General features: G+C 39.5%; 1 long non-coding RNA gene across 1 annotated transcript; it reads left to right on the top strand.

Moving 5' to 3' along the window:
* The first annotated feature begins 4,851 nt into the window (after nt 1-4,851).
* LOC120750705 (uncharacterized) lies at nt 4,852-11,228 on the top strand. Its single transcript, XR_005700113.1, has 4 exons — nt 4,852-4,982; nt 6,419-6,472; nt 9,220-9,388; nt 10,469-11,228. It is a non-coding gene; the product is annotated as an uncharacterized LOC120750705 (long non-coding RNA).
* Nucleotides 11,229-22,759: the final 11,531 nt, after the last annotated feature.

Below are 22,759 nucleotides of genomic sequence, written 5' to 3'. Positions count from 1 at the left end.
TCTTGGTGAACCTCCGGGATTTTCAGCTGTTGATAAATGAAATTTTGGTGTTTAATAACATCGCCTAGATAATTTCCCATTGCCTGCTGAAATCAATGGAAAGCCAGTTTTTTGGAAAATCTTTTGCAGTTCTGATATTTTTCTGAGAGGTATGTTTCCTCTTGTTGCAATACAGCAGAAACCAGTGGTACCTGCACTGGAATAAATTTCATCAAGTACTGTAAATTGCTGCCCACTTAAGATTCATCAGGTAGACAGTGCCCTGGGCTTCATCACAGTGGGATGCACCCCAGGAATGCAGTGGCTTAACAATGCATGATAAAAATACTAAAAAGACAATATTCTTTCCTTCTATTTAAAGTATACCATGCAGCATTTCCTTTGGAGGAACAGGGAAGTAATTACCATCATACCACCATTTCCTCAGTGTCTAGATTAACAACAGGTTATAGGGGTCCAGAGTTGAGGAATTTAGCCTTGTTACCATTTATAGGTTCTCTCTGCATCCTATAATATACTTTCCCATTAGCTAAAAGTGCCATTTCAGGAAATTGCCTCAAGGCTCGGTTTGATTTGGGGGGAGCGAGGGAAAAATGCAATTGCCCTGTTCCACTGTAGCTCTAGAGAGTTACTAAGAAGCAGGCATGTAATTTTTTTATCTGTCAATTCTTTTCCATTTAGTGTTCATGAATCACACAGACCACTGCATCTTAACCTTTTACAAGCAGATAGTAATAGGGTAAAAAGTGGGAAGAGATAGTAATAAATGATCTCATTACAATTTTCTAGTCTTGCTGGTTGCTGAATTTTATTAGACAAAGATCAGAATATTAGCTGTATTAATACTGATTAATAATAGCTACATGGAAATATATTTGTCTTTAATCCCCAAGGACTGGATATTGCACTGAGATTATTTTCCTTTTGTGCTTTCACTGATTCTGACAGGACAGCTCCTCCTGGTCTCGAATGAAGCAACTGATAGTTCTGTAGGCCATGTATAGCACGAACATTTCTTAAAGACCTCAGTAGTTTTGATTTGTGGTTTGAGATGTTTCTGTCACCAGGTCTGTTCACCATGTATTGAATTTTGAAATTCATACATGTTCAACAAAATAGTCCTGCTGATGAATGTGTTTGGTCTCAATGCCAGCCTCAAGTACAATTACACTTTTTCCTTTTTTTTTTTTTTTTTTTTTTTTTTTTTTAATCTTTTTTCTTTTTTCCCTGTTACTGCAAATTCACTAAGAAATGTTATCTTTTTAATCCTGAATTAATGAGATTATTGCGTCACAGAAATCTAACAATTGAAACTCTGGATAAATTCGCAAGTAGAGAACCCCATAAATATCTAATTCTTTGCACAGACATCATAAATGACACCAGAAGTGAATGGCCAGCAAGGGCCTCATGTGCTATGCATGAAACCCAATATATTTTTTCACTTGAGCTATTTAATACAAATCTGGAATAACTCAATTTTAAATTAGATTACTCAAAAGAAAATCTTTCTCTAAACAACTTAAAATTGTATTTTCCAACTCTTTTTTAAGCATCATTTCAAAAGTGAAGATGTTCTTCCAGCAACACATGTTGCACAAAATCATCTGCTAACAGAAAACTTCAGTAATATTCTTGACCAAATACAATAGATCCTGTAAATACTGATCTACAATTTGATTTATATTCTCATGTGGCTCATTAAAACAATTAATTTTTACGTGTTTTTTTCCCCTCCTATTAACACAGAACATCCCCCACCTAGACACAGAAGACTATAGTAACCATTGCTAGGATTAGTGCAGATTTTGTTTTAATTTTTATGTACGGAGTTGAAGCAGGAGTTGTTTATGTATACTGTGCATCTGCATTTTATTTTCCATAAAGTTTAATAATTCAACCTCTTTATTTTCAAGGGTAATACTATCAGATTCTTAAATCTGAATGCCTCTTGGTCTTCCATGTGACTTGTTACGGGATAAAAGGTACATCATCTATTTTAGTAGTAAATCTGATCTTTATTCATCTTTAACTCAATTTTCATTTGACAGATGTGTATTTAGATAGTCTATACCATCTGACTGAGGCACAAAACTTATTCCTCCAAAGAAACCATGTGTCTTCTGCACATTTTCCATCTCATTTATGCATATGTACAGATAGTGCTGGCTATTCAAAATATATTAATATGAAAATGATGACAATTCATTTTATAGTCAGAACAGGGCATGACTGAAGCAAATCAAGTATGCTCCAAAGACTGTGTGCCAGACCTCCTTGTCAAGAGCAGGTGGCTGAAGAGTCAACAATATGACATAAGTGCTTTGAGTGTGATCCGAATGAGCATAACGGATTCCCTACCACATGGTATCCAGATACTTTGTGGGGGCCTTTATCCCACATTGAGGCATTGAGACATAAATCAGCACACAGGGATGTTTCTACTATGCTGATCAATGAGATACATCATTTATATGAGATGCATGGTTCTACTCCTACTCAAGACTTCTTACAGATGCTGCCCCAATAATAGTGAATATTTGAAGAATGTGTTTTGCTGACAAGGAATTCAAAAGTGCTTTTTAGTTTTGAATAAAGTTAATTTGCATGATATTCCATGCAAACGGTATTTGATTGTCAGTTCATACTCAATGAGAAAATCACCCAAATCCCCCTGAAAAAAATACAAAATGTTCTAAACATTCTTAAGAAAATAAAATACAGCATGGATGGAAAATATCTAAGAACTTGTTAAATTATGACAAAGTAAACTAGCTTCCTGCTCTGATGAGGTAACAGGTCCACAGGAAAGACTAAGGCTCCAGCTCCTATTTTACTTAAATTTTGGGACTTTTAAAAATTATTCTCTCACTGGAAAGCTAAGGAAATGAAGTCTTGTGAGTAAATGGAAAGCTAGATTAAAAGAGAAACTAGATAATAGTGACGTGATTATATTTTTTAATTGAAATACACTGAGGAGTTTCCACAGGGGATTGTTCTCAATTAAATGTTGTTAAATATTCTCATGAATTATCTGAATAAAGGAGTAATATTCTATGCAGTAAATTTGCATATGACAGGAGATGGGGGTGGTTCTGAACATGTGGAAAGCAGAATTAGAATCCCAAATGATTTTGACAAATTGGAGACATCATCTGAAAAAAATAGGATTAAGTTCAATAGGGACAAATGCAAAGTGTTAGGCAGAAATAATCTGCACAGATAGAGGATACAATAGACAGCAGTTCTCTGGAAAAGATTTGGGAATGTGGATCAAATTAAACATGAGTTGATGAATTATTAAAAAGATAAGTGACCAGCTAGTGTGTATATGAAAACCAGAATGCAGCCTGCAGAAGCAATCTTCTAGGAATTTATATTGGTAAGTACTCTGGAGCCCTGTAACCAAGGAGAACTTCAAAAATTGTAGTTATTAAGCACTCAAAAAAGAAGATAGAAGGGTCAGGGCAATAATTAGGATGTAAAAGAACCATACTGTTTTAAAGAGGAAAGGAGTAATATGTTCTTTTTGCTCATGGCAGACATAATAAGAAAGAACAAGCTAAATTACACCAGGGGACAGTCAGAATAGTTATTAGGAAAACCTTTGTAAACATAAGCATAGCCAAGCCTGGAGAGGTGAGGAAGTCACAATCATTGAGAACCCACATTTGTAACAAGTGACACAAAGACTGATTCTGCCTTGAGGACAAGAAAAATGACCTTTTAAAGCACTTTACAGATCAATTTCTACAATTTTATATCAAAAGAGGAATAAGTTTTGCACCTTTGCTTATCTCAAATTGTACACAGTGAACAGATTTAGCGAATCAGAGGAAAATTCCTAGCCAATGAGAGCAGTACTTGTGTACAGGACCTCAGTTTTGTGAAGCTATTTGCTTAGCATTCATGCCATGTGAATTTTGTTAAACTTATGTTGACTTATACCAGGAAATATTTTAAGATCACTATTTCAAGTTAGTACGAGTACAATGACAAAAATTGTAGCTTCTGAAGCGATTTGATCTACTCAGGGAATAAGAGTGAGTATTCAGCAAAGTTAGTTATTACCCAGCTGCCCGTGGAAAGTTTTTGGAAAGGAGAGGCGACTGAATCATGCCACCATTATATATACTCCTGCTGTTTGGACTGCAGCTCCCTAGCTTGTGGCTGGAAGAGACCCACAGGGAGCACTGTGTTCTGGGCACTGCTGTACACTGTGTCCACCACCCAAACTTCAACACTGCTCCCTGCAGAATGGGAGACACGAGTTGAATAAAGCTTGCACGCTGACTTTTAATCACCTGGGCTTTCTCTCTGGCTATTCCTTCTGTGCAACGCAAATGGGGTGATCAAAGAACGAACTGTATCAATTTCATTCCTGTCTCTATCCAGAGCTCTCTCTCTTGACAGGGACTTGATGTTCTGAAGTGTTACTTGAACACATCTCTCAGTCTATTTGTTTAGGCTGGTGATTAAATGCTTAAAGTGTGTAGTGGTGGAGAAATGTTTGCACCATCCAAAAAAAATATTGGTTTCTGAATATTTAGGGAAGTTTGTGAAATTCTTCATACTTTTCTGCTCCTTGAAGTTTGTGGTAACTCTTTTGTATGCTAGTTCCTTCCAGCTTTATGTACCACATGGTACCAAATATCTGTAGAAGAGATTGGGAAACCTCTGTTTATCAGGTCTGGTTTATGGTTATGCTATAAATAGAGGTGAAACATGTAACTCATTTCAAGAACATTTTCTTCACTGAGATCACAGGATCATTTAAAGCTGTCCAAACACTTAGCATGAGTGTCCAGGTAGTCTGCATTTTTTTTTTTTTTTTTTTTTTTTTTTTTTTTTAGGAAATTTGGACGTGGGACCGCTTACTCTCTGTAGATGATTCATATCTTATATCCTAGTTTGAAGTGGTTCACCACACTGTGGCCACAACTTCAAAAGTGTCAGATGATCATCAGACAACACTCCTGCCTGTAAGACTGATTGATTTTCCTAGCTTTCTAGAGTTTTCATAACTTACTAACCTCTGCCCCTAAACCCAAACAATTTAGGTTCAAGAACAAGCATTAGGAAACTGTTTATGAAATAGTGAATATACTAAATTCCCTAACGGAGAAAGCTCTTAAAACCAGAGCTCTGGGGACTCAAGTGCAGAGATACTGCCCTTCTCATGGATTCCAAAAGCACTTTTCCATTCCTTTACAAAGGTTTTATCTTTTCCAGTTTTAAATCTTTTTTGTCTAGACAGCAGTAAGTAACTTGCATACCTTTCTGTCAAGAACGGTATGGTTAAGTCTTTCAGATAAATATAGCTGGATAGTTAAATACAAAAATACATGTCTGAAGCTCTACTTATTAGTAGCATCTGTCTCACACTTGATGTGCACTTCTCAGAAATATTCTAATACCTACAGAGGCTATATTTAAGCAACCTTGCTTCTGCTTTGGTGATCACATGTCATGCTCTGCCTATATTGTTGATTTTGTTGCTAAGACCCACTGTGAGTTCTAGTTTCCAGTGTTTCAGGTTACATGTTTAAACCTGGCCTTCCAACTGTTTCATGCTATCCTGTGTGCCCCCATCTACTAAAGCTGATACTCTGGAGACCCCCTCTTTCCACACTGGTCCACATTGGCATGAAAAGTTGAGTGGAAAGAGGAGTTAGGATTACAGATTTTTTTTTTTTTGTTTATGGTAGTTGTTAATTTTCCATTTTGGAAACGTCACTAAGAGGAAGACTTAGGAAGCACATATTGGGTATATGTGGTCAGCAGATCGGCCTCTGTCACCTTCTCCCTTCCTGGAGCATTGCAGCCGTTAGGGAAAAACCCAGAAACTCTGAAGAATGTGGCAGACATCAAAGCTGAGAAAGCAAAGAGGACTACAGAGAAAAATTTTTACTTTAAATATCTTTTCTGTAAGTTTTTGATTCAACATCTTTCCTTAGGACGATTAAGGAAAAAAGTGGCTTTTATGGACAGTTATTTGGAGGATTATATTTAAGCTCCCTTGTGCTACTGAAAGTGAGCTCCCTCTACACTTGTGTGGTTTTAATAACTTCCACTGTAAAGTGTCAGTAGGACTTGGGATATCCCAGTTAATTGCTGTGCTTGATGACATATCAGTCACCCTGACAGGGCTTCACTTCTGCAAGTAGAAACTCATCATGCACTGTGTTGTGGAAATTATTATCCCATGCCAAAAACCTGTATGTTACTCTATCAGGATCAAGTCCATTCCTCTGACTCTGTCCAAATATTTTTCGTACATGGCTATGGTAGTTTGTGTTTCTTCAGCTAAATGACTCTAGAGTTTGTACAAATGTTTTAATGCATTGTAAATTTTCTTGGCAACATGTTAACACTCCTTTGATTAGAACAGTCACTGTTGTTTGTTTTTTATATTTAGAGCAAAGAAATGCAAACATCCTTGCCACCAAGACTAGGTGGGGTAGCACTGAAGGTAGGTTGTTTTGAATCTCTGTACTGCTTGTATTCTAAACTTGTGTGTGCCTGTTTTGTCCTCTGATCTAGCAGAAGCTGCTTTTTTCTAGGACGCAATAAAAACTATTTTCTGAGCACTTCTTTTGAGGGCATAAAGGGGCAGAGAAGAGAAAAAATCCAAGCTGAACAAATTCGTACATTGAGGCTGAGTTTACCTTAGAAGAGTTTCTTGAATTTTCATACCCCCGCATGGGTTCATTGATCTACGTGCCAAAAAGAGCTGGTTGGTTTTGATTTACAGATTCTACATTGTTTAGGAGATTATGGTCTAATTCTCCTTCTGCTGTGACTAGTCAGGGCATGAACTGCAGTCATAATGATAGGCACTCTGTTTCTGGATTTTAGCATGCCAAGCAAGGAAGTCACTTACTTCAAAGTAAAGCTGAAACACGTGAAGAAGTTGTGGGGAGAGGGCACTAAGAGGAGGAAATTCGGTTGACCCTAGCTTATTAAAGCATAGTGTACACTGATGAACTGGTGAATTTAGGCACCGCTGCAAAGGATAATACAGGATGAAAATTATGTCTGCCTTTATTAGTAGAGCTGGTATGAAATAGGAAATGTAAGAAAAATGTAATTTGGAAAGGGGATCCATTTTAATGGGAAAGTACTTTGTTGTTAATGGTTGTTGGTATTATTTGCATTGGAATTATGTTCAGGGTCTGCTTTGAGATGAGAGCACAGGGAGGACCCACACTGCACTTTTTGCTCTGCATGTGTCTAATAAGAATCCTTGTCTTCAGTGGTTCACTGTTCCCACAGGGGTGGGATAAAGGGGCTTACAGAGAGCATTGAGGGCAGGAGCTTTACTTCAGGACTTTGAAATATCCTTAAAATTGCTTCGTAAAATGTAGCTCATGGATGCTACATAACTCTTCTAGACATTTTGGGGCATTCTGGTTTAATTTTTTTTTTTTTTTTTTTTTTCCTCCTCTAAAGCCTGGCTTGAGATCTTAAAAGATGCTATAGTTTAGACCATTGAATTTTCACATTTTGGTCTTTCTAGTCTCTTATCTTAGCATATCTCAATATGCTATTACAGAATAAATGGAGTACAAGAAACCCTTGACTGGGACTGGATATTTCTTTGTAATAGACAACTTATTTGTTATATTTTGCCTTTTCGTAGCCAAACATGACTCTCTTTCCTTTGATATTTTAAATGATTTCTGTAATTATTTCTGGAACTAATATTTGGGTTGTTGGTTGTCCAAGAGTAGTCTATTGTGTTCTCTAATGACAATGAGCAGATTAGGCTTGCTTCTGTCTCAGATACATGAGTGTCATTGTGAGGGCTGAGTTTCTGACACAATATTTACAATTATAACCTCAAAAGTTGCTTTCTGTGTATTTGCTTGAATAGTCAATTAGGATTCTTTGTTCTGCTTTCAGTCAGTAAATTTGCTCATTAAAGCGTTTTTAGGTAACAACTTTCTGATCGAGACATCTGTGGAAAAGTGACAGGGAAAGGTTAAGTTAAACCAAACATTCAACTTTAAAAAATTTCAAATTTTGAGGCATTAGAACTGCCCTTGATGTAAAATATTTTAGGTCTTAATTCACCAGTTCGTCTTCATTTTGGAAACACTTCAGAGATTTTAATTTAGGTGTGTTCCTCTGCCCTGCAGAATCAGCGCAGTGTTATTTTGCTCACCTAGAGATCTACTTACTCTGATAGATGGAAGCAAAGTCTGTTTTAAAACTTGAATATTAATGTGTTGCCAGATTTCTTAGAGGAAGTTTGATATAATCTGAAAGCTTAAATGCTTTCTAACTGGATATACTCATGTCCCAGCTACACACATTCCTGGCAGCAAAGAGAATGTGAAGAGAATGAAGCAAAGATTTCTCAGATGTTGGCATTGTAGGGCCCCTTTCTTCTTCCTCTCCTTCTCTCCCCTGCCCTTTCTTTTTGGATTGAGAGGTCAGACAGGTTCAATTTGGGTATTGAGTTACAATGCTGGCACTCTTTTGGAAAAGAAAATGTTGACTGAAGACCTGAATCCTTTTTTTTTTTTTTTTTTTCCCTCCTTTTTGGCACAGTGTGTATCCCCACAAGTAAAAATATATGGATGAAACTGCAGAGCCAAATTAAATGGTATCAAAAGCATGGTAACTTTAAAACTGTAGATCTATGTGGCAGACTGTTTAATCTTTCACCTGCTGTATGTGATATAATAACATTGATATATGTTTGAGCAGCCTGTTGGGATTTTATATATCAGAGAGACTGTGTATTTTGAAATTTAATCCACATGAAATATTTGACATCCTGAATGGGATAATTGACACAGGGACACTAATTGGGGAGTTGTAATTCAGAAGGTTCTGATCATGTACTTTATACTGACATGTATATTGTCCCCCTGGTAACTGTGTTAACAGTGCTTAGACATGTGCATCAGGGAAAGAGTGCATTCTACTGGGAGCTCTGGAAATCAATCTCCTATGTAATGCCATTTTATAATGCTCTAGAAGGAGCAGATTTACACATTTTTCCATTTATTAAGCTGATCATATATAAAATATGCTGGCTTTGAAATAGTTTGACTCAGCTGGGGTTTTCATTCTTAAGAATCTGCAGTGAATATCTTTCTCTAAAACTGAGCTTGTTGCCTAAACTGCTTTGTATTTCTTAGTATTCACTTGAAATCTTGGGTAAATCTGTTCTATTCAGCTGAACTGAGTCCTGTTTACCTTACGCAGGAATTATTTCATCAACTCCTGAAATGCAAAACCCGTGGCAAAAGAGAAAAGACAGTCTTGTGATTGCACCTCTGACCTAAAGGACAAGCTTTCTCCAAGTATGATTTCATTCAGGTAGTGAGAGGAAGAGCTGGATTAAGAAACAAAAAGATTGGCCTTAGGCAAGCAGGTGAGCTCAGTTTTTTCTGTTTACCCCCTGGCTTTGTGATCATACTACGCACATAATCAGACTGTCTGCCTGCCCCAAACAGAGCATTCCTTTACGGCATTTCAACAAATCCAAAAGCTCTTGAACTCTGCAAACTTTTCAAACTATCTGCAAGATCATATAGCTTAAGTCAGGAAACACTTTTAAAGCACTCATTTACTATATGGTAAGTGAATACAGAGACTTTTTAATGCTGCTTATGGCGCAGTGTTCTACCACTGTAGAAAACAGAAAAGCAAAGAACAGGCTAAAATCCAGTTAAAATTGCTGGAGTCTGGCAAAATGTATTTACCAAATCTAAAACCACCTGGAGAATAATGACCTCACTCTTGAAAAATGTGTAAAGGGATTTTTAACTTTTTCAAAATTAAGAATTTTTAGGTCTCCTGGTGTGCAGCTTATTACAGAAGCTGGCTCCTTCTGCAGTACAGCATGTCCTCTGATGCTCATGTTTGGACATTGCTTCAGCAATGAGTCAGAGTTCCAGCTATTGTTTCACTAACATCGGTTCCTGCTGTGCTGGGGGTTTCCCCTCTCATCTTTTTCCCAAATTATCAGCCAGACCCAGCCCTCTTCTGTTCATAAAATCTGATGGGAGGCCCCAGATCAGGCTAGAGTGGCTACAAGGTCCTATGCACAGAATTCTAGCGTTGCATCTACCCTGCAGAAAAAATGCTAGTTCATTTTCATGCCTGACCTGAGAACCCGAGTGCTCTGAGGCAGCAGTGAGAGAACAGTCATTACGAGACAGCGCGGGCTGCAGCGCTCTGCCAAAGACGGCACTGGGGTGGGAGGGCCTCCTGTAATCAGCGTCGCGCAGCTCCTTGTGGCTTCTCTGCAGAAGAGTCATGCTGTCATTTCTGGAGTTCACTTGGGGGAAAAAACGTGGCAGATAGGCTTAGAAATGTTAAGAATTACCAAAGTACAAAAATCCGTGCAAAGCGTGGGGAAAACCTTTTTCTATTTAAAAACGTACAGATAGAAAGAGAAGATGGTGTATCTTGGAAACAAGAAACCAACCAGATTGTTCTTCTACTGCAGCTCTAAATTAAGACTGGATGGGATTGGAAGGAGCTGAGGGTATCAACCTCTTATGTCCTGTAGCGCAAGAATATGGAGAATGGAAAAATGAACATGCGATGTACAAACCAGGCCAACGTTGTAAAGGTGTCACCACAGCCACCTAGGCTGGAACCTGTTGTCATTTGGTCTAATACTAAAGGTTCATAAAGCAAGCCTTTCACAAAACTGAACTGTTTATGACAGATATTGTCTGTGCAACTCAAATGCCGCTGATAGGACTTCCTTTCGTGAACTTCTCTGATGCATTTCATCTCCTCAAGGCTAATGAGAATAGCCATTACAAGTGTTCAGAACTGTCCTTGACCTATGGCAATGCCCACATCTCATATGGTTTCAATCTTCTTTGCACGTGGATATTCCCAGAAGATTTTTGAAGTTGTTTTTTAACTTTTCATTTATCGTTCTTGGGGAAATACGAAAGAAATTGTGTGTATGGTCTTTTCTTTTATTACTTCTTAAATATTTTTCATATGTCCTTAACCTTGCACCTCAGCAGCAGACTAAACATCAACTCAGTCACTATTTAATGCTGTTCTCAGAGATGGGCTAAGAGGTAGAATGAGCAGATGTCCTAGTCAGACTGAAAAGTTGTTTGGTATCTTGTTTCATTTGCGATGCTTCAGCATGAGACAGGCGGATTTCCATTTTAAATGTCCTTGCAAACGTTGTTGGTAAATTCTAACAGTAATAAATATGATTATTCTTCTTGAGTCTTAAACTTTCCACAGGCTTTTTTGATTTTGTGCTGCTTACAGCCCTAGGACCCTCAATATAAGAGAGAACAATGCTTTATTAAAACAAGCTGCTACATAAAATGTGTGCTTACTCAGCTGGAAGCTACTTGGCCATTTCTGCTGCTGCTCTCAAGTTCCAGAGCTGCAGATGGAATTGGGTTAATATAACATAACTTTCCCAAGAGCCTGCAATAGGACTTGATGTGTTTTCTGCTACATATCCTCATCTTCCAAATTAACCTGAAGACAAATGGGCTCCATTTATTTGCTACTTCTCTGAGACAATATATTTGGCTGTCATAGTAGTGTCTGCTTTGTATTTTGAATAAAACTGACTCCCCAAGGGGCTGGTTAACTAAGAACAGAGAACACCCTATGTGCAAAAAAAAAATCGATGGCACACTCGAGCATGCAACTTGACAAGGGAAAAAACAGCAGAAAAAACCTGAAAAATCTTGTGAGAGATGGCTTGTGCGCCTGATCTTTGGTTCAGTGTCTGCTCCCTGTTCTCTAGGCATGTGGCATTCAGTTACAAGTAAAGAATAAGAGAAAACCTGAAAAACAATAGCAGCAGTGTGGAAATCAACCCATGTACCCACACTCACTGAGTGGTTCCAGAAGATGTGGCAAATTATATTGATGGAAAAGCTGATTCATACAATTCTCCCTAGGCCAAAAATTTGACAAACAAAACCACTCTAGTAATTTAGAATTTAGAATCTGTCCACTGACTATGCCAGGTGTTAACAGACAATTCCCTTGACTATATTTTTATCAGGGAAGCAAAATCAAATATTTGAGAACAAAGCTTCATGAAAAAAACCATTGTGGGGCAACAAAGAGATCAGCCTTTAACAGAGAGGACTAACAGCTCCTATCCTTCCTCTTCTTGCTCCTTGAAGACAGACAGGAACAGCAGCAGGTGTGCAACTTACTGACCTGCTAGGTCTGCTCTGTTATTCAGGCTGTGATGCCAACAGTTCCAGTTGTTACTGAGCAGGCATCCACCTGGAGATGTGTGTGTACCATGTCTCTTGTGACCTGTAAAAGAAGGGAGAACACTGAAAATGAGGTTGGATGCCGCCCTATGCACCAAAGCTCTTTCATGCTAAAAGTTGGATTCCTACTGCCTTCAATGGATTTTTTTGTTTGTTTGTTTTGTTTTGTTTTGTTTGTTTTTTAACAAAATGTGTCTGTATTTCTGATGAGCCAGCTTTTGGGTAAGAGAGAAAATGCTTTCAGAGAGGAACATTGTGATTCATAACTTTAAACAATGAAGTAGCACAGGAAGGTAACTTTTCTCAATGATTCCAGCTTGTATGAAACAGAATATATTGTTGGCATTATCACTTAGGACAGGCCAAAGTCCCTGCAGAGGTGTAAAAAACTCACAGACGAAAATGTACGCCTGCTGCAGACAGACCAGTTTGTTTTCGAGTCATTCAACATTTCAAACTTAGTTTTTTCGTTATGGCTAAAACCAGCAGTGAGTGAGTCCCCAGTTCCCCACGGGTGGCTGTGTATGCGTCCCTCACGGCAGCTGCTGCGGGACCAATCCTGCAGCTACTCCCCAGGGAGACCACAGCCTCCTCCCACCTGCTGTTTACATCCCCACCCATTCAGCTCCAGGGTGAGGCAGGGGAAGGAAATGGTCTCACGCTGCATGTGCCTACGTGACACAGTGCGGTGTGTTAGGAATAAATCAGCGGGTTTGCTGAGGACTCAGGTTGCCCAGGGCCTCTGATCAGTGCCGACCAAAGCCACACTGGGTCTTCAGCTGCAGGTTCTCTGTGGGTGAAGGGAGCAGGTGACAGGACCACCTCACTGTCGCAGTCTCAATACAAAATTGGATTAAAGCAAATTAATTTGAGAGAAACAATTTAAAATTCAAAAACTCTAGGAAGACACTTTAGGTGGCATTGTGTCCAGGAAAATTTTAGGGCACATTTGCTGTGCTCTGTGCATGAATATTGATCAACAGGCTGCTTATTTTAACCAGCAGTGGTGATGGAGATGAGGTGATTGTCATTATATTCTGACTGAGTTTCTTTTATGAGATAAGTCCTTAGACTATTAGAGGTGATGAAAAGTGTTAGTAACAGCAACATCAAGAGTGGAGGAAACCAGTACCATTGTAGGTTTTCTGGTAACGTGGGGAGCAGATATGACTTTCAACTTTTTAGAAATGGATTTAGAAGTCATACTAGGAACAATTAAAAAAACCTCCTAAACATCCAAACCAGTGAAAACGTCACTATTCAAGGAGATAAAAATACAGCTGTGGGTGACATGGTTTGGTCTGAATTACTGCAGGAAGTTTAAGAAGGCAGCTTCTCTTCCAGCATCTAATAGGCTCTGAAAGAACAAGATGTGAAAGATAAGTGCAAACAACACGTGACAAACTCCTTTAAGATAGTTGTTACTCCTCCTCTTTTCCATTTCATTTGGAATAAAAGAGAGTCAAACAGCCTTTTCTGCTGTGTTCACATTTGCTAACTGTTTAATCTTCCCTGTTTATTACCTTCTACAGTTTAATGGAAAGAAAATCTCAAATTCTTTGTTTTAAAAAGCTTACATTTGCTATATCAAATTCATGATTATTTCTAGCTTTCAATCCAAAGTAGGATCTTTCAGAGATTTAAAGAAATAAAGAGCAGACACCAAAATAGACTTTAAAGTGCTGGTCATGCTGATACAACATCAGATAGGAAATGAATGTTTAACAGTTCATCTAGGGAATATTTCTTCAGCTTCTAGGGCAAGATAGAGTTGCTCAGAAGTGTGGCATTTTGCCAGAGCAGGGAGCCTCCAGGAACTGAAAGATAACAGTACTGGTGACCCTTTGCTGCCTTAGACCAGCTGGAGAGAAGGAGGCAGGCGCTGGAGTGTGCACTGCTGTGTGAAAAAGGAGCAAGAGTACATGAAAATTGTCATAGCAGCATTAGGCTGTGAATGTGTGTCTTTGCTAGTGGGAATGTAATGTTTCCAGGGTCAATTTCTTTTCCATAATGTTGTTTTATAGTCCATATGTGCAATGATACATTATTTCTCCTCTAGAATTTTACCTATATTTGTGCATTTTCCTGTGTCGTGATCACAGAGAGTGAGTGTTGCAGTTGATGGGATCTCTCCTTTAAAATTCCTTAAGCAGTTTAAAAGTATGCTCTGGAGAGTCGGTTTCTCCCTTTCCACTTCAACAAACGAAGAATATAGACTGAGGAGGAATCACAAATGGGAGTTGTAGCATTTTGGTGGCCCAGACAGCATAACTTCTCATTCCTAACTGGATCTGCTCTGTAAAGCGATCTCACCTGAGTGATAGGAACCAAGTGTGTAGTGGTAGTAATTCCAGTGACTGATTGTTGGATACCTGTTTTCTGCGCTGGCTGAGTTGAAGGGAAGGCACCAGGGCTGTCCCTGCCAGCACTACACACAGCCCATGGGCTGCATGAAGCCTCTGAAGGAATGTGTTGGCTTGCTGAGCAGCCCAGAATCATCTTGGGACTTTTGATGCTTTCCTCTAGTTTTAGTTTTGCCTCTGGATTCTTGGGCTACCAGGAAAAAGAAAAAATAAAATAATAATAAAAAAAAATCAGATGTAGCTAAGAGGAATGGGAAGTTTAAGATGCTCACATGGTGTCATTGCAGATATTTTCACAGGGCATGTGAGGATGGGAATATTTCTGTTGTAATAAGAAAAGAAGAGCCAAATGTTCAGTGGGGAACACATGCTTGTTTAACTTGCACTGTGCTGACACACAGTGGAGGGCTCCACAGTACCCCTTCTAAAACTCACATCAGTCCTCAGGAGGAAAAGAAAGTACAGATTTTGAGTACAGAGGAGGCACTCAGCAACCCTAGAAGGAGCAGCAGCAGTTGAACCAGCTACAGAGAGGGTTAACCACTGAAAACACTGAATGCTGGGATCAAACAAATGAGAATGAATCAAAGAAACAGCAGGAGACAAACAAGGGGACAACAAGGGGACAACAAGGGGACATAGCCCAATGCACTGCCTTGAACTCAGTTCTCTCTTAATCCATAGTGACCCTGGATTTTGTCCTAGAATGGGAAGTTTTCCCAAAATATTATTAGCCCTGAGCAGGTATTTGATACCATTTTCTAAATTTTTACTGAGGTACGTTCATTTGTATTACTGAGAGTACTTGTTTTCAACATAATTTTACCTCTCAGAAATTATAACTATCCATACTGCTGCATAATTTTATTTTTGGCAGGGAAAGGGCAAATCCCCTACAAGTAATTGTTAATCACTTCTTATCTGTATTTCCTGGATAAGAATTCCCCAGCATGGCCTCTTTTGAAACTCTTCTCACCTGCTTGGGCATGATGCTGCTGGCTTAAATGTATTTCCTTCTGTTTTGAAATAAGCCATGTGAGAGGATACTCCTAATGTTCTTGGCCAAATTGATAGAGCTATGTCCTGCCCTGGGAGTCACGAGCATTTGCTGTGTTCTTCAGAGATATGTATTTGCAATTAGTCATCCATACAAGGGGACTGTTTAAGACAAGCCTTTCCCCCAAAGCAGTTAATTCTTCAAAATGAAAATAATCAGATAATGAGTTCATTTCCGATTTCACATTTAATGCCAAACATTTTTGGGTAAACAAGATATGCTGGCAGAGTTCTGCTCTCATTGTATGTTTTTTATTAACTGGGAAACAGTTGATTCTTATCCTCTCTATCAGCTCAAATAAATTACACACATTTTAGAAGGAGAGACTTGTGCAAACTGGCTGGCTGGTTTCAATGTGGGAGCCCATCAGCCAGTCTGTGTAAACTGCACCCGGGCCCTGCTAGCAAGAAATGAAAACCTACCAAGACCCAGCTTGGGAGCCTCCCACTCAGTGGAAGGTTTTACCACAGTAACTCATATTCCTGCACCATGAAAATAAGTAGGGCAGCAGGGAGTCTATCTCTGGCAGCTTTGCCAAATCAGACAGGCCCAGTGTTGGAGCTGCCGTGCCGTTCCCGCTGGCACGGCCTTGGAAGCGCAAGGGAGCTGATGGAAGCTCCTGCTGTGCACAGTGCTCAGGACAGCAGACACTGCCAGGTATTCTGGGGCTGTGTTCTGAAGAGGTTGTGGAGAGAAGTGAGAATATAGCAAAGCATGGGACCAACAGAAGTGTTAAATGCTGTTCTCTTCTCCTGGGGCTCAGCTTTGGTCAGTGGACTTGTTATGGCTTTACAGGCCTGCCAAGGAGAACAGATTCTGGCCCAGAGACTGGGGCCCCTGAATCTTTCAAAATCAATTCTTCTTTTCAGACAGGAGAAGCTGAAAAGAAAACAAAATGATCTATTTGGAAGTGGTATTTATGACTTACCCTATATCAAAAGCATTTAAAGAAAATTGTTCTTAAGTGTTCCAAATTTTAGCAAGAGGTCACAGGATTCACAGTAATTTTTAATTTTGAACACTGGAGGTTAAAATTCAGATTGATGTTTAATGCCTATTGTATAAATAATATTCTTCCTATCTGTGCACAATGAACTTCAACATGCCATGAAGAGACCAGCCATTCATAAAGAAAGGAAAACTCTCTTCCCTGTTGATCCTTTTTTTCAGCTTAGAATTCAGGCTGATGGTGCTTATCCCTGCACAAACTAAAAAAAAAAAAAGAAAAAGCAATATCTGTGCTAAAGAACTCACAGTCTGAACATGCAAAAGGAGTCAGAAGATGAATACAGACAAGAGGCAGGAATACCAACAGAGCACTATGGATCAGCACAGCCTAAGCCAGAAGTTAAGTTTCAAGTGGGTGTTTCAGCAAATTAATATCTCAAGGTAAGGTTTGAAAGAGAGCAATGAGTTTATTTGTATAGATGCTTTTCTACTTTTTAAAAATAGTGAGAAACAGTGTCAGAGAAAACAGTTTTTCTGAATCCAGACTGCATTTTCAGGAAGACGTAATTGGCCCCAGAAGTCTCAGATCCAGTTGTTGGGCAGAAAAAAGGATCAGTGGAGGTTATTGAGATGATTGTTTTTTCTGATCTACAAAATAACCTCCATGACAACGGAGGGCGTATCAGAGCTATATGGTGCAGCTGGAGGAAGACTTTGGCTCTGGTTTGCAAACTCTACACAAATCCCAGCTTTGACAGCTTTGCTGCATAGCTTCTGAGCCTTGCACAGCAGTAACCTGAGATTTTTCTCGGGTGTGGAGCGGAGGGAGTCTGGTGTTCAGAAAATAAAGCCAATGAACATTGCGATTTCTGGGAAAAACAGTATCTGCAGCGTAGGCTCCAGACAGGAGAAGCTGGTGTATTAGTAACATGTGACTGGAGGCAGTCTCAGCAGCACAGCTCTTGCTGTCAAGAGAATAAAGGAGTGTCTTGAGAGAACTTCTCCCTTGCAATCCTCTCCTTAGAGGGGGAAATGTGCAAATATTTTTCTTTATGCTGTCATTTTGAGGATGGAGCCACCATTTGAACTTTCTTAATGCAGTGTTTAGCTTTCAGATGACAGAAATACAACAGCTCACAAGAACTCAGGCCTCACACATGCTAGTTAACACATTCATGTCTGAGTTAAATGCTAAGTTGCCTAAATAAGAATTTGGTAAATTACAACAACTATCATGTCCCACCACCCCAATGAATAGATAAATAAATGTAACTCTTTCTTTTTTTAAGAATCTCTCAGATTATTTCTTTTTTCTTTCAGTAAAAACCTGATTTGGAAAGTCATTGTCTGGGAGCTGTATTTGCATAAATCAAGTAGCATCAACTTGCATTGTCTGGTGTTGAGGGGAAAAAACCTTCACAGAAAAGGAAGGCAGTTTCAAGGCAAACTGCTCTTGTGAGTCATCAGGAGCTGGGTGATGAAGGAAGGAGATGTCCTTGATGAAAAAGTTGCTGGCATGGATCAACTGCAGGGGAGAAGCAATTCCACTGCATATGGTTCCACTAGGAATTTGGGTATATGCCCTATTTTTGTGTTCTCAGGAGGCTGTGCTCCCTGGTAGATTGATAATGGCAGTTGTTGCAATGTTTCAGGTTGCTTTAACCACTTCAAGCCCTATACCCGGTGTCTGGGTTTAAAGAAGTTTGAATTTGCTTAAAAGTCTGCCACTTTTCCATACAAGCAATGGTTAGGTTCTGGGCCAGGTAAATCCTTAATTCAGAGGTGCCTTCTGTGAACTCCTCAGGTTCACAGCTGTTTTCTCAGGAATTGTTTTTTATCCTGTTGGTCTCCGGTTACAGGGACTTTAGTACTATGTGGTTTTTCAAGGAAAAAAGCCTATGGTGAAGGAACACTCAGAAGAGCAACCGGCTTCTCTGCAAGGTCATTTGAGGAACTCCCCTGCGAGAAAACAAAAATGTTATACCTGAATGGAGTGCCATTTTTCTAATGGGTCTTAATGCTTTACCATCTGGTTTGCTAGACTGTTTCAGCTGTGGAGGGATGTTTGGCATGAGCACCCCATTCCATCACCTAGAAGGGTCACCACAAGGTATAACAATGCACAATATATATAATTCTGTTGATTTTTATATATATATATATATATGAATTTGAATTAGGAATAGCCCATTTGGGCTATTTAGAACTACTCCCTTGCCCTTTCCAAGGTCTGCTGCAGGGAAAACGTCTCCCTGCTCTGACTCAACCCTGAGAGGGCCCCCACCTCCAGCAGAAATGTCTCGGGACTTGTGCCCCAGCCTCCAACTAAATGTGTAGCACTGGTTTGTCCTTCAAGTGTGAAGCCAGTAAGGACTCTCTACCACAGTTTTTGAACACATTTCCAAGTATGGCAGGGTTCAGTGGCGGGCACATAATAGGGCTTTTGGCATGTATTATACTGTGCTCAACAACTCCACACTCTGATCCAAACATGCCCACCAAAAATAACTTCAGTGAACAGCTTTTATTTTAATTATTCCAGTGTGGGACTCACAAAGTTTTGCCAAAAATCTGGCTTGTAAAGCTTTTTGTACCTAAGCACAGAAACCCCCAGTGTGTAGCTAATCCCGCACTGGGATTTTCCTGATCTAGTCACAGGTCTATTCTGCAACCTCATCTTTCTTTACCTATTACTTACTCTCTCTGTTCATCCTACCAGCTCCTTGAATTCTTGCCCTCTCGGATTCTGTGACTGTTCTTTACCAGCTATCCCCTCTAATTTTCTCTTTTTTCATCCTGCTCCACATTTAGTGGTTGATGGCATTTTTTGGTGGTTCCACAGTAGTTCTGATCTCTGCAGGGATTTCAGGGAGATCAGTATGTGGACTCTTCTCTCTTCCCTTTTTTCTCTCTGTCCAACGTATTACATGGCATAATAACCAAAAACCCTGCACTTTTGCCAATGACTTGCGAACTTGCCTTTTCCTATATGATCTGTTTCATCACCAAAGCTCTTTTCTTCCAGTCTCCTTCCCTTCTTCCCCATGTAGCATGTGTGTATACATCTTTACATATAAAAGTCATAAAGCAAACCTAGGAGAAAGGGCTGATTCTGTGGTGTGGTGAGACAAGCTACTGGGCTGTGCAGAACACTTCCAGTCCCCGGGAGGGCTGACTATGGTAGTTACTCTTTCATCTCTATGCTGGATTATTTATTTAACCTTTCCTTTATCAAACCCTAATTTGCTTTGTGGGGAAACACTTGCAATTTAGGATATTAGTATTTAAAGAAGTATTTGCTGTTATTTTGTAAATAACTTCAGATAGTTAATAATATGTCCCTCTAAGAATATTAAATGTGAAGGAGAAAACAAAAAAGGTTTGATATGTGTTCAGCTTTGGATGGGTTCATTTCCTAAGTATGCCAAAAGAGAAGGAAAAGGAGGAACTCTCTAGAGCAGGTTAACCTATGGCATGATAGTTTTCAGCACAGGTGGGGAAAATACAGATTCAGATGCCTGGAGGGAAGTGAGCCCGGCTCTGCTGCAGTCTGATGGAGTGCTCTGGTTGTAACTTGCTGAAAGCAAGTCTGGCAGCAACAGCACCCACTTCTTCACTCTTTTGGTGGAGGAGGATGGTAATCCTTGCATTGAGATAGGTGACCAAATTCCAGAGAGGCTTAAGCTAATTCTCATACCTTCTGCATTTCCTAATGGCTCACTTGGGCAGCTCCTGCTAAGTATTCTGTTTGCAATGTCTCTTTTCTCTGCTTCTCAAACCCCTGGATCCCAGCATGCAAGCACATTCCTGGAAGTCAGGAGCTGAGGTTTTCAGCAATGTAGGGCCCAAATATTGCTTGTGTCCAGAACAAAATATTTATCTGTATTTATGTAAATGCTTAGCTTTACTGGGTCTATGCTTGCTTACCTTGATAAGTGCTGCTCAAAATAGTAATATGGACATTATGACATTTACGTGCAGCACTCATACAGCATCTGTTACAACATCTATAACACCATGTGGGAATTTATGGAGCAAAACTGTCGGGAATTTTTTGCACCAGCTAGGGACAGACAAGACATATTTTTGAAAGGATCTCATTTCATTCAGGATACTTTCAAACTGCTGTTTACTAGCACGATACCCTGTGTTTGACTCAACCTGAGACACCACGTATAATACTGGCGTTTTCATTATGTCTCACATTTGGACTGTGCGCTGTTCTGCTACTGAAAGTTTCTGTCCCTGTGCAGTGAGGAATAGAAAACTGGGGTTTTTTGAAGGTCTGGAGGTCCATCAGTGTCAAATTACTTTTGGAATTCTACTTCAGCACTTCCATAGGGCCCCCAAGTATTCTTGGCAGTTTACAATAATCCTTGTCCCAAAGCATTTAAAATACATTTCAGATGTGCTGAGAATAATAAATCTCGAAGAAGGGAGAGAAAAGGAATGAAATAATCCAGGATATAGTTAGTGTATCAGTGATTATACAGGTACACTTTAATTTATTTTTAAGGCTTGGATAGAAGGACACTTCACTTTTAATTATTCTTTATTGACTTTGTGACATTGTACGGAATGTTTCTAGAAATCTGGTTTGATTTAGAGGGTTTCACATGAACTCTGGCTGTTTTTGAAAGAAAGAGTTGCAAACACTAGACTTCATTATCCTGTAGAAAGACTAGAAACAAAATGGTTTATTCATCTTCTTCTCATCAGCTGCTCCTTTCCAAATATACTGATGCATTTGCTCATCTGTGATTGAAAGTACAGATAACTGAGAAACTTTTGCCTTATGGCTAGTGCAAAGAAAACCAAACATAAAGTTCTGCTTTATTATAAGAAGAGGGATGCTGCAACATTTGAGCAAGTATCAGACACAAGCTGTTTAAAAATCCCTAAACCCCCAAATTTTAAAAATATCTGAAATAATGGAAAAGCTTCTACTTTAAAAATTTAAAACTTTTAAAAAACAACAACCTTGGATAATGTAGATTTGGTGCCTACTCACTGGAACATCATCAAATCTCATTTGTTTTGCTTGGGTCTCACTCAAACATAACTGGCCTCAAGCTAGTAAGCAAGCCAGCAAATGTCCTGGCTTGTAAAGAAATCTGATCCAACCCTGTAAACTGAACCCAGCCTAAGAGCGGTGGTGAGGGGAACATATGGAAAATTAATGACAGATAATAGAATGGTGGGACAGCCTTAAAGAAAAGATTGTTGTTGAGTTTATGCAACAATGCCAGCTAATGGTTTTCTGAGTTAAGAAAGATAGAGAGTATCTGAGCTATGGTTTTGACTTTGCCAGCACTTAACTGTAGAAAACTGCTGTGTTTCTCTTGTCCCATTGCACATTCTTAATTGATACCTGTGGCTGCTAGTTCAGCTGCAACAGCATTTTGGGAAGCACAGAGATCCCGGTCCCCACCTGTTTAAATAAATGGGATCCTCAGGAAAAGGAGTGCGTTGGAATTTCCTTGGGCTCAAACTGGGCATAACAGCAAAAGCCAGGCTGAGAGCTAGAAGCCTGCCCAAGCACTGGGAGGAGGAGGCAAGCGTGGTGTGTGTGTATTTTCTTTTTTCCACTGCAGACCTACAGGCATTTTGCAGGGATAAGGTGCTTTGTGATATGATGTCACAGATGGGGAAATAGTCCCAGGGAGCCCATAGTTTCACAGCCCCTCTCTGGTGAAGAAACGGTGGAAATGGAAATGGAATGAATGGAAAGAACAATTTTGGTGAAAGTGTATGCGTTTCTGGAATACAGAAATCACGTATCTATTTGGCTGATGGCCTGGGATGCTCATTTAGGGTAGACTTTGAAATGTGACAGCATAGAGTAGCTATTTTGTACCAAGAGAAAAGTGATCCCTTTCCCCTCATTCCTCCACTTTTGTTTATTTGAAGACCAGCTAAAATCCTAACATCTTCCTGCCTGGACCCTAAAATGTTTCTCACTCCTCCCGTGCCTGCATACATCCTGCTGCACAGGCAAATGTTGAGGATGATTTGCCCACTTAGAGACCCTTTGGGGCCAAAAGTTGTGCAACTCACCTGTTCATTTGGGTGTTTAAAAAACTCTTGTGCCATTCAATAGACTTATTTTTTTCTTCCTGAACCTGTTGCCTCTGGACCAACACAGTGCC

This window comes from Hirundo rustica, chromosome 3 (genome assembly GCF_015227805.2).
Source record: "Hirundo rustica isolate bHirRus1 chromosome 3, bHirRus1.pri.v3, whole genome shotgun sequence".
In the NCBI taxonomy this organism is placed as follows: Eukaryota; Metazoa; Chordata; class Aves; order Passeriformes; family Hirundinidae; genus Hirundo; species Hirundo rustica.
The sequence above is the reverse complement of the archived record's forward strand: the minus strand, read 5'-3'. Positions and strand labels throughout refer to the sequence as shown.